General features: G+C 37.1%; 1 protein-coding gene across 2 annotated transcripts in view; it reads left to right on the top strand.

Moving 5' to 3' along the window:
• CSMD3 (CUB and Sushi multiple domains 3) overlaps positions 1-13,243 on the top strand; it is a 1,158,685-nt gene that overhangs the window by 648,599 nt on the left and 496,843 nt on the right. The window lies entirely within an intron of this gene.

The raw sequence follows: 13,243 nt of genomic DNA, 5'->3' as shown, positions 1-13,243 counted from the left end.
TGTCCCTAAGGCCTAAGCGTGTCACCTCCACAATATGCCTGACCTCCACCAGGACAGGGAATAAGAGAACCAAGAACATTCTTGAACTGATTTGACTCCTGCTCAGCACAGCTACTGTGGCTTTGGACTTGCCCTTAGGTGTATCACTGATAGATTTGAGATCTACAGAATACTTCAAATAGGAAACATATAACAAAAAGATAGTTCTGAAAATATTAAAAGTCCATTATTTTTCCATTTCTATCTGTTTTTCTGTTTTATTAAGAAAAAAAAAGAGGTTAATCACATATTGCTCCCTTTGTAGTACGCGGAAAGTTACAGCTACAAATAAATATAGATTTGATCACCAATGGTCAGGTACCATAGATGCATTTATGATGTGTTTTGGAAAATATACTTTGAACACACATTTACTTTGATATTTGTTACATTACAATAAAATGTTAAATCATGGTTGTAGTCAGTTCATTTTTCTTTAAACTAGTATAATTATTTAAAACTCAACTTGACATCTCATTGTTTGCAGGTTTTAGGTCCTTGGATCAAAAAACAAACATTAGACAAAACTGAATTGAGCAACATTCTGAGGACTACTGAATTGTAAAGATAGCTTACACAAGTTACTGCTCAGTAACTTAGGTGCCGTCTTATCAAGAAGATGAAGCATTTAAAGCATAATGTCTTACCTGTTCTTATATATTCTTGAATATTCTTGGATGAACTCTTTCAATTCTCTTGAAGCTCTAATAAACCATGCATGACTTGATTGCTGGCTTCCAGATTATCTTGTTACAAAATGTTAGCAGTTGTACATTTAGTCCAGTGCAATGGAACCACATATTTCTTAGTTTTATACAAGCCAAACTCCAATCTAGCGGGTGTTTCAAGCGACTTCAGGAACACTCTGTAGGTCTCTTGCTTCTTTTCTGTATAAGTATCCTTCATCCACACATGGATGCTCCCATGATACAGAAGAATTTGAAAGAGAGTGTTAATGATTGTCACATAATATTTTGACCACCATACCTAGGGCAAGATGCTGCCCTTTGGAAGAAAAAAAAAGTGCTTAATCTAAAAATGTCGGCATATCTCTCTGTGATATAATGTCAACAGGATTTCTAACAGCTTATTCCATTTGATTTTCATGGGTCATCTGGAGTTGTGAAATAATTTTTAAAAGCAAAAAATGTTGTTTTCTCAACCCAGAAGCCTTAGGTTTCAGTTATATTTATTGGTTTCTTTATACTTAGAGGTGCTTCTTTTTCCTTGACATTTTAGTGTCCTGTTCTGAGGAAATGTGTGCTGTTTATAATAGGAGTAATGATTAGAACATGTTTTTATCATGTCAGGTGGACACACTGGCCCTTCTGGTTATAAAGTAGGAGGTGCATATGATCTTTTATAATAATATATTGAGATATACCTATCTCATAGAACTGGAAGGGACCCTGAAAGGTCATTGAGTCCAGCCCCCTGCCTTCACTAGCAGGACCAAGTACTGATTTTTGCCCCAGATCCCTAAGTGGCGCCCTCAAGGATTGAATTCACAACATTGGGTTTACCCAGCTAATGCTCAAAACACTGAGCTATCCCTCCTCCCAAAGTGTAAGTAGGTCAGTTGGACCTCTCTGGTTATTTACCATTCCTTCTCCTTGATTGTGGTGGTGACTAAAGTACAAGGAAGAAGGACTCAACCCTTACCATCACTACTGTGCCCGTACGGCCTGTGATGTAACTGACCCGTCTGCTGTTTTAGCAATATTGTGGCTATACATTATTCTCCAAAATGGAAAATAATAATCTCAGGTTTCAATAAATACAGCCATCGTGAAAAGTGACATGTAAACCCACATGAAAGAAACCTAGCTCTTTAATTAATATTTTTATGCTGTATGAAGAATTATTTTTCTAACTTTTAAACAGTTCTATATACTATAAAATCCACCTCTTTCATATGATTTAACCTGTATGTAACATACTGCGGACCTAGGGTTTACATCTTAAAATATACAAATCTATAAACAGACCCAGCATAAATTGCATGTGGTTTACATATGCACAGTGTGCATATTTATAATAAATAATTGGTGCATTAGTAAGATATTTAATAAAATCAAGCAAAATAAAATATATAAATTACAGTGATGTTTTACCTTGGCGGTGGGGCCCTCAGGTCCGTAAATCAGGGCAGATGAGACTCATTCTGAAATCATAGCATTCTCAGGGAAGGTTCTTCTTTTAAGGAAGGGTTTTGTACCCAGGATTGTAACCCAGTGTATTTTTTTTCATTTTGTTGTCTTGCTTATTTGATGGGTTGCCTCAAAGGCTGAGCGTGGCTTAGTAGTTCAGGACATTACAAATGAGAACATTATTTGCAAGATTATTTGTAAAAAGTGTGTTCTTGTATTTTCTAGAAAATATATTATAATGGAAATTATTTCATCAGCTTTATTTTAAAATTGTTTTTGATGTTTATCTATGACAATGTGAGTATAGTACTTTCAGAAGAAAGGTGTTTTCTATTTTGTGGTCAAATATGCTCCGGTGTATTTGCTGGGACTATACTGCAGTGTCATCACTCCAGGATCTAATGAGGAAAAGTACTGTGCCTATTTTCATTCCTTATTCTTGTAGGAAAATGGCACTTAGAGCAGTTGTCAATAGCTTATTTAGTGAAAATATCTTCCAGGAAAAAAAAGAAAAAAAAAGGCTGCTTCAAAAATAATGTACAGTCTTATTTCTTATGTCAGTGGCTTACAGAAACCTTTTTATGTTATCTTCCACATCTTCAGAGGACACAGCTGTTATTCTTCAACTATTTATTCACACTTAATTTTGCAATTTGTCTGCTATCATGTTTGTCTATTACAGAACCAGGCCATTGAATTTAACCTCCTTCTAACTGACACATTATGATTCTGTCTTCACTTGTTGCTATAAATAATAATAATAGCCCTTTACATTTGTTAGATCAGTTTTCATTTGAGAACCTCAATATTTTGCAAAGGTAGGTTTATATTATTATTCCATTTTACATCTGGGCAATTAGGTAATGATTTGCTCAAGGTCACACACTGAGTGAGTGATGGGTCATGGTTAAAACTCATTTCTCTGATTCCCATTCCATTGTTCCAAGCACTAGATTATTCTGTCTCATGAAAATTACATTTGTTGGATTAAAAAAAAATGAGCTTCTAAATGCATTTACTAGTAAATATGTCAAGACATAAGTAGAAAATGACTTGAAACAATATTAAAACCTAAAAAAATGATGAGTTAGATGCTTATTAAGAATAATACTAGTTTATGCTATTAATCCAACATGAAAGTGAAAGAGACGTTCCATACAGAAATCATTGAAAAGAAGCATAGGCTACATCCTACTAGGAATTCAAATCTTCTTCATGATAGGAAAAGTTTTAAGAAACATTAAAGAATTCTTCATGCTATTATAGGCATATGAGGTAATCTCAACCAATCCAACAGTTCATTGGATTGTTGTCCAGCTATGCTGGAAGAAGGAGAGTAGGCACTTGTATGGTTTTAATCAGGCCAGAATTTTATTCTTAAATACCTGGGATACCTGGCAGATAAAATTGTACAGTGCAAGTAATTCTATGTATATTTTCATGTACTCAGGGAGACGATGAAAGACAGTAATGCAGTTTAAGCAAGTATTGTATGAGGTTGCAGTTTGAATTCTAGGCAGGGTGAAAAAGTTAGAAAAGTTAAGTTAGATATGAGGGTGGTACTTTTGTGTTTCAGTAATTTGCATAAGAGATAGATTTTTGGCTACAAATGATCACAGATAAAGTACACATATGTGTAAGTTATATACACACTAGCAAGATTAATATGTAGAAAAAATAATGAAAGAGCATAATGCTCTTAGTAACTGGAATAAACAAAGTTGTGCAAACCTGTAACAATTTAAGTTTCCACACACAAACATGGAAATGAGGCTATTTTGGAGTGTAAAGTGTTAACACAGTAGATAACTGTAGTCTGAAAACACTATTAAAGTCAATGTCAAAGTATGTTAAAGTTTATAACACACACCAGTGGAGACTGAGGTGAAGTTTTGAAGTTAGAAGATAGCTTTTATCAGTCACACACAATGTAATGCTATAAGGGAGAAAGACCTAAGTATGCTTATCCCACAGTAGGTAATTGTTATTCACACATGCAAAGGCAGTAGGCCTGCGGAGCTTGAAATTATAAAATGAAGGGTAGAGAAGAATACTGATTTAACAGCTGTAGCTCACGAAAGCTCATGCTAAAATAAATTTGTTAGTCTTTAAGGTGCCACAAGTACTCCTGTTCTTTTTGATTTAACAAAGTTGCTAGTGCTCAGTAGCACTTAAAGCTACATATTGAGTTGAAACAAGACAACAAAATATTGTCTGGCTTTGCTGAAAGAAGGACAGGAGACATTTGACATGGGTTTAGTCAGGCCACAACTTTATTATTAGATGTCTGGGACTACCCAGCAGATAATAGTTTATAATGCAGGTAACCCCCTGTTAATTCCGTAATTACCTGGGGGACTTTTACCACTTCCCCTTCTTTTTCCATTCAGGTCCCTCCAGCAAATCCATTCTTGTGACCTTACCATCCACACACACCTCCCTCATAGGAGGGTTAAGGTGGGCTATAAGAATGGGGGTTGGCTCCCTACTGTACCAATCATAGGTGTCCCCAACCCCTGTTCATTACTTTAACGAACACCTCTTTTTAAATCCTTTTCCAAGCCATTTATCCAGTCACTGTATACCTTTCCTATGGAGTACCTGCACTGGATCTCCTCCCTACACTTAAATGAGTTGTGATATATGGCCTATTGCCCGTCATGCCATGCATGAACAGAGTCCTTCCTGAAACCTGCTGTGGAGAAGGCGAAAAAATCCCCAACTGCACCCAAGCCAATATGGTTGTAAGGGAAAAATTCCTTCCCGGACCCCCTAAAAAAGGGGCAGCTACTGTAGTGCCCACAGCAGGTGTTGACCAAACCTGGTATTTTACCACCTCAAAGGGAGGAAGGGTGCGTCCTGCTTGAGTCTTGGTCCATGTGAAAAGCAAGGCTTTAGGCACCGAGCGGCCCCTTTTAAACTCTGCATTCCCAGGGGATGAGTCAGTGACCATGCTGGGCCATTTTGCAGCAGTTTTCATCTTCCCTCCCCCACACCAAACATAAAGCACTGTTCCCTTCACTCAGCCAGCCAGAGAGCCCCCACCCCACAATGCTTAAAGGTGCAGGTCAGTCAAAATTAATCACGAAACACACTTTCACAAAGATACAGCTGAGATTTAGGTATGTATTCATCAAACTAAACTCATCTAAACTCATAAAAAACTATAGGTTTTAAATTTCGTTATTTTAAGCAGAAAGATAGATGATTTAGCAAGCCAAGAGAAGTGAGCTGAGCACTACATAAAAATCAAATGACCACAATATTTGCAGGTGAAATGAATGCATTTAAAATCAACACCAAATCTGTTTAATTTACAGTGCTGTCAGATTCAAATCCTATAATTTAGGAGAATTTCCAACAAACATAAGATACTTTAAGGTTCGTATTCTTTCCTACTTCTAGTATAATATTTCTTGATATTTATTTGAAATCAGGTTATCTTAATAGTATCTATGGAAATTGTTAAGTTTATTAATTTGCTATTTTTCAATCAAGAGTTCCTACCAGACCAAGAGTCTGCTTTTATGGATAGCTCTGAACTCCAGTGTTGTAAGAAAGCAATAATTATTCTCTGCAAGGCCAAATTCTGACTTCTTTTGAAGCACAGAAATTCCCTATGCAATTTTTAGCAATAAGCATTCATTTCCTAAATCTTCTGCACATTTAAGCAGGTGGAATTTCTCACCCTCCCTTGTGGTGTTTATTGTGCATACCTCATCTTGGTGGTGGGACTTAGGATTCTGTGTTCAGGGAAATAAATGTATTTTCCTCAAATCTGCTTATAATTTGATTCTGAAATGTAGCATCCTAGGGTCAAAGATTCTTGTCCATAAAGGACTCTGAGTCAGAGAAAATCATGGTCTCTTTGGGAGAGTTAAACAAACACTTCTTATGTGGAATGGGCCAGCTTTCTTTGAATCAGACATTGATCTGCTGAACATGATCTGCCAGACATATGTTTTGCTGGACAATCATTTTTTTTTATGTATTATCTCTCCATTTGGTTGCATTGGGGTGTTTGGCCTACCCTGAAACTACACATTTGCAATTTTCTATGGTTCTTTTACATTTTGGGGAAGTATTTCCTTTTATTACAGGCGGTAATTCATTAACTGGACAAGTCAAAGTGTCATTGTACATTTCTTACCTATCCAATAGGTATGAGGTGTTGTTGTAGCATTTGAGATTCAGAAAATTTTCAGGTTTCAGAAAAAAACAGGAGTACTTGTGGCACCTTAAAGACTAACAAATTTATTGTAGCATGAGCGAGCTAAAGCTCACTTCTTCGGATGCATAGAATGGAACACACAGACAGGAGATATTTATACATACAGAGAACATGAAAAGGTGGAAAACAGGCAGAGTCTAATCAATTGAGATGAGCTATCGTTAGCAGGAGGAAAAAACTTTTGAAGTGATAATTAAGATGGCCCATAGAAGGTGTGAGGAGAACTTAACATAGGGAAATAGAATCAATTGGTGTAATGACCCAACCATTCCCAGTCTTTATTTAGACCACAGTTAATGGTATCTAGTTTGCATATTAATTCAAGTTCAGCAGTCTCTCTTTGGAGTCTGTTTTTGAAGTTTTTGTTGCAAAATTGCCACCTTCAAGTCTGTCACTGAGTGGTTAGAAAGGTTGAAGTGTTCTCCCACTGGTTTTTGAATGTTATGATTCCTGATGTCAGATTTGTGTCCATTTATTCTTGGCCAATGTACATGGCAGAGGGGCATTGCTGGCACATGATGGCATATATCACGTTGGTAGATGTGCAGGTGCTGATGGTGTGTCTGATGTGATTAGGTCCTGTGATGGTGTCACTTGAATGGATATGTGGACAGAGCTGGCATCGGGCTTTATTGCAAGGATAGGTTCCTGGGTTAGTGTTTATGTTGTATGTGCTGGTGAGTATTTGCTTCAGGTTGGGAGGCTGTCTATAAGCAAGGACTGGCCTGTCTCCCAAGATCTGTGAGAGTGAGGGATCATCTTTAAGGATAGGTTGTAAATCTTTGATGATGCGCTGGAGAGGTTTTAGTTGGGGGCTGTAGGTGATGGCTAGTGGTGTTCTGTTATTTTCTTTTTTAGGCCTGTCCTGTAGTAGGTGGCTTCTGGGTACTCTTCTGGCTCTGTCAATCTGTTTTTTCACTTCAGCAGGTGGGTATTGTAGGTTTAAGAATGCTTGATAGAGATCTTGTAGGTGTTTATCTCTGTCTGTATCTTAGAGCTTGGCTGTAGACAATGGATCGTGTGGTGTGTCCGGGATGGAAGCTGGAGGCATGTAAGTAAGTATAGCGGTCAGTGGGTTTTTTATGTGACCATCGTTTATTAGCACAGTAGTGTCTAGGAAATGGACCGCTTGTGTGGATTGGTCTAGGCTGAGGTTGATGGTGGGATGGAAATTGTTAAATTTTCAGAAGATTTCCCAAGGTTTCCAGTCCCCCTGGAAATTCCTTAATTTCATCTTTTACATAGTTAATTAAAATATACACTTAACAGAACTGTTTACCAGTCTTTTGGCTCAATTTTTGGTTGCTAATTCTTCTTGAACCATTTAACAACAGGATAAAGTTTTCTCAATATTTATTGTAATTTGGTAATCATCTTCTGGAAGCTTTATTTTCCTTTCTTCTGACATTTATGGTTATCTCATCTTTCCCTTAAGAGTAGAAATGGTGTTATTCCATTCCACTTCCAAAAGCAGGAATAAGTCATCCCCATTTTTATTCTAATTTGAAGACAATTTCCAAGTTGTTATAAAATCCCATATGTTAATTCCAAATGGTTGAATATTCTAGTTTATTTTAAGCATTGTCCTAGATACTTCAAAACATTAGCAGCACAAGTGCTAATTCTTAGTAATATTGTCTTATAGTATAACTTCAAAATTGCTACACTTAGTCATTATGCAACATTTCTAGATATACTAATATATTAGCATGCACTGTAATTTTATACACCAAAATCTATGTTTTCTTAGTAAAAGTATCTTGTCATATGTATATGAACTTATTCAAGTATACAAATCCCTATTTTATTACAAAAGCCTTTGTTTGAACACTTTAAGCCATAACAGGAATGCCATAAAATGTCATTTGGCCTTAGATTTGTATTGTTCCCCAAATGGCTAAAACATTGTTTACTTTTCTTCATTTTATGAATTAGGGGAAGTTGTGAGACAAATTATTAAATTAATTTATTCCTTTGCACATCGCTAAGAGGTACATTAATGGTAGTGAAGAAACCATCTAGTTTGCTCAAAGATAAGAAATAAATATTTCCTTTCCAAAACAATTTTGGACACATTTAATTTAGAGACGTACAGGTTTATGGTTTCACTTTGATGGGACCTTGACTCTTTTAGCAAGGAATTATTGCCTGAGAGGACACAGAAAACGAATTGTCACATCCTTTGTGTATGTTTTTGTGTCACTTATTAGGAGATGAACTGAAACATCTGTCCTGATATTAAGTATATTTTGTGACCTTTTGATGTATTACGTCTTATTTCTGACTTTATTAGTGTTTTAGTTTAACAGAGGCTAATTCAAAGTGTTAAATAGAAATCTAAACAAAAGGGGATGGAGGAAGGACAGATCACTCTTTAGGGTCTGAATGTGAGGAGACATTGAGAGACATTATTTATTTCTTCCCTTAGAACCGATATTCCTCTTGAAGGACATAAGATAACATATAGTTAGAAAGGTCTCAGATTCAGTTGTAGGTAACTTGGCCTAAAATCAGGCCTTTGTTAGGTGTGAGTTACTTCATTGTATCATTATTGTATCACTTCTATATAAAAGAGAATATAACAATTTGGATATTCATGATTCAAAACCAGAACCTTTAGGCACCACAACTGACATAGCATGTGTAGAATATGTTTTAATTCTGGATCAATCAACATTCTTTGAGTAATACAGAATAACTTTTTTCCCTTTATTAAATAGTATCTTGAGTAACATCTGAAATACCATAATGTGTCATTGGAAGAAAGAATAGCTTTGCTGAGTGAGGCTCCGTGTCTGAGATTTTTAATGATTAAATATAAAACTAATGATTAAATTACTCTTAGTGACTGAATTATTCTTGTGATCTTCAACAACAGTATTTGAAGTAGAAGTTGGATCACCAGTTTCCCCCTGTAAATGGAAATTAGTAGATTACTGGTCCTGGTATCACAGAGTGATAGAATTTTTAAAAACACTTAAGATGAGAGGCATGGAGTGTTTGTCCAGCTATACTGAAAGAAGGACAGGAGACACCTGATATGGATATAATCAGGCCACAACTTTACTATTAGATGTCTGGGACTACTGGGCAGATAAAATGTACAGTGCAGGCAACTCCATGTTCATTTAATAACTACCCGGAGTCTTCCACAGCCCCTCCCTCCCATCATTTTCCATCCAGGCCCCCCAGCCAATTAATTGCTGGGATCTTACCTTTCCCTCCCCCCCTTTGTAGGAGGGTTAAGGTTGGGGTTGGCTCCCTGCTATACTAATCATAGGAGCCCCAACACCCGCTCCCCCCATTCCATTCCTTTAATCAGGCCATTTATCTGGTCACTGAATGCCTTCCCTATGGAGTACCTACAATGAACATCCACCACAAGGAGGTGCCAGCAACTAGCTTGGCTGCCTCCCCCACAAACCCAGTTGGGTTCACAGACATCTCCAAATGTTCCTCTTTTATAGCAGCCAAAAACTTCTCTGCAACCAAGGTGAACCCCATCCTCCCGAAATAACTCCGGTGCCCCATATGCTATGGCAGGATGCAAAATTACCCACCCTCCTATGGGCCCCAGGAATTTGGCCACCTACGGGCTTCTCACACCCAAGCTTGCCCCTTTTCAAGCCCTTCACACTTCATTCCCTGGGGATGTCAGCTTTGCCGTGCTGACCCCCACCCCTCTTTTTGCAGCAGCTTCTGACCATCTTCCTCCTCGCAGCTGTAAAGCACTGCTACGCTTCCCCCAGAAGCCTGGACAATGTCCCCCCCACTTAAGCTGTGGTGTGGTCATTCTTCTTTAACCTCTAGCATGTCTATTTGAAGTAGATAGAAGTATTAAATTATTGCTATTTTATAAAATTTTAATGAGACCTTAATAAAGCAAATAATTATATATTAGAACTGATTTTCCATCTTCTATTATAATTATATGTTAATTATCTGCAGTACAGGAATTAATATGATTTGGAAAGCAGTGAGTCTGTCATTCTCTCTTTTAATGGGACAGTACATTTCTGTAAGTCTGACATTCTACTCTTAGATTACCCATAGACACCTAACTTCTGCTCTATACAAGAAAATGAAATAGATAAGGATCCTAGGAAAGCTAGACCAAAAGATAGCATATCTAACAGTACAAGAGACACAAATTTTATTATTTGTCCCTTCAATGGCTTCAGCTAAAGCTAAATTAGTACCATTAACTGAATCCCCATTGTTCACACTATGAGCATCTGAAAGGAGCTCAGCAGGTATAAAGGTTTTGTTGGAGTTTGTTTATTGCCAGTCCCAAAATAAAATTGGATATCACTAATACAGATTTAAAACTAACAAATAATAGCCATCTATCTCTGATTCCTGCTAGAGCTAAACAAGACCACACAATTACATCCAGTTTCAGATTCCTAAATCAACCAATACTATCAGGAACACAACACAAGTGTGTGTGTGTATGTGTGTGCGCGTGCGTGCCTCTAGGGATATAAGTGGGGGGGTATGCTGTGTGCTGGTTTTGTTTTGTTTCATTTTAAATCATTAGTACACATAACACTGTGCTTAACTTAATCCCAGTTCTCACCATAAAATAAAATACAAATTTAGAGATATAAATGCTAAAAATCAACTGGAACATCCACATGGCACTGAAGAAAATAGCATGTTTTTATGTTATGCTGATGACATCTCTTAGGAGCTCTCAGAATTGACCATGCAGGATTTCTAATCCTTTCAGATAGTGATAGTGATATCAAAGAGAAAGCAGAGGAAAATCAAGCTGGACCAGCTCACAGCAGCAACCCTGATCGAGAGTTCAAACTCAGATGTTAGATATTGCAGAACCTGTGCAAACTCTTATTTAGGTGAAAGAAAACTGTCCAGATGGACCAAAATACCATCTCAAAAGTCAAACAAATAAGAGAATATATATTTAAACTATAGTTGAAGTTATATGAGAACACCACTAGTTACTGTACAATATGAGATTTCTGTGGATTTGGGGAAAGTAGCCAAAGGAAAATGTCTTGGGAACAATAAGAAATTTGTCAGAATCATTTGGCCGATGGTAAAATATTTTTCACACATAAACCTTGTAGTGATGTAAACACTTCGGATTATATTCCTCTTTGATAAACTCAGGTAATGCCTGTCAACACAGCTTGGCAAAATTATAAGGCTTATGGGCAAGTAAGAAATCTATTGTTTTTTGTCTTTTGTGTATTATAATTTTATTTCCCCATTATCATCATCACTGTGGTAAGGAGGGTGAATAGAATTTGTGCCTGAGCTTGTATATTTTCTTTATGACTGAGTCTTAACATTTATAGGAGTTGTATGTATGAAGGTGAACATACACCATTTCTTGCTGATTCTTTGCATTTTGAATCAACCCTCACACTCCATTTTTGTGTAAAAATCTATGGAAAGCAGGTAAACAAATTACAAGGTGTTTATTTCATTTCCCCTTCCCCTTAATCAAATAGAACAAGATAAATAGAGCATCGATTTAGGAAATACTTTGAGTTATAATACAAAGTCAACATTGATTTTGGTTTATGCTCATTATAGAGGCATCCACCTTAAGAGGGGGGAAAAGAAGCTATGAAGATCTTTACAATGGGGAATTTCTAGACCCAGCTCTTAGGGTTATTTATTACTTATTTGTTTCTGGCAGCACCCACAATTCACTAGGCTCTGGACAAAACCAAAAAAGGGTTCCGATCCTGTAGTATTTATGCTCTAAAAAGACAGAGTCAGAGCAAAGGAGAAAGTCTACAATATAACCCTCTCCCATGCATACACACACAACCCTGCAAAGATGCATATGCCAGTAGTTCCACTCAGTTCAATGTTAGATTAAGGCATGTTTGCAGGGCAAAAATGGCCAGATGATGTTGGCAGTATCCTTATATTACAGAAGAAATATTTATTTAAATAAAATATATCTAGATTTTTTCCTCGAAATTTTCTGTAACCTTGGCATAATCAGCTAACTTTAAAATGTCAGAGTAGGCACTGATATTCAAGTATAGCATGCAATATTAAATAACATACTCTAAAACAGTTCTAATATTTAGAATAATTATTTTTTTAACATCACATTGCTTACTACAGTTAAAGAATGATCATTTAATCCAAATAATGATTGTTGCTTTAAGTTCATATAGATGTAATGTTGCCAAGATTTGCATGGTGTAATAATCTGGGAATACGAATATTAGAAAAATACAAAATAACCATGATCCAATTTACCAATCCTGTGAGAATACCCATTGGAAAGGTGATGGGGGAGGAGGGTTTGGGGGAGAGAAACTCCACAAGAATTTCCTTGCAATGATTTCCTGTGATTGTTCTATGAGGGTTTTTTCAACCTCCTACACTCTCTGTTGTAGAGTAGGCAGTGGTTTTGTCCCCAGTTTTACTGATTTCTGTGATTTGTTTCAAGAGGCCAGGGTTTGTGCATGGATGGCATGTGCAAAAAGTATTGGGGTGCCCTGCCTCTCTGCTTGTGCATGTGTGTGTGTGTGTGTGTGTGTGTGTGTGTGTAGCGAGTAGGTGGGTGGGGAGAGGAGTCATAAAAAAATAATACCAACTCATGCTGCATTAACTTTATGCTCTATTCCTTGTAGGGCTTGCTGGAGGACTAATGCATTTCCACTGTCCATACTCCAAGCACTCCCTAGCCTTAGAGAATCCCCCTATTCTGCACTAAGCTCCCCATGGGATCCTGGCTGGGTGCTGGAGATGGCAGCATCACAGAAGTGGGTGACCATATACCCAATGTGCATGGGGGAGATCAATTTAGAGCAGGGTTTCTCAAACTGGG

Source organism: Mauremys reevesii, linkage group 2, assembly GCF_016161935.1.
Source record: "Mauremys reevesii isolate NIE-2019 linkage group 2, ASM1616193v1, whole genome shotgun sequence".
Classification (NCBI taxonomy): Eukaryota; Metazoa; Chordata; order Testudines; family Geoemydidae; genus Mauremys; species Mauremys reevesii.
The sequence above is the reverse complement of the archived record's forward strand: the minus strand, read 5'-3'. Positions and strand labels throughout refer to the sequence as shown.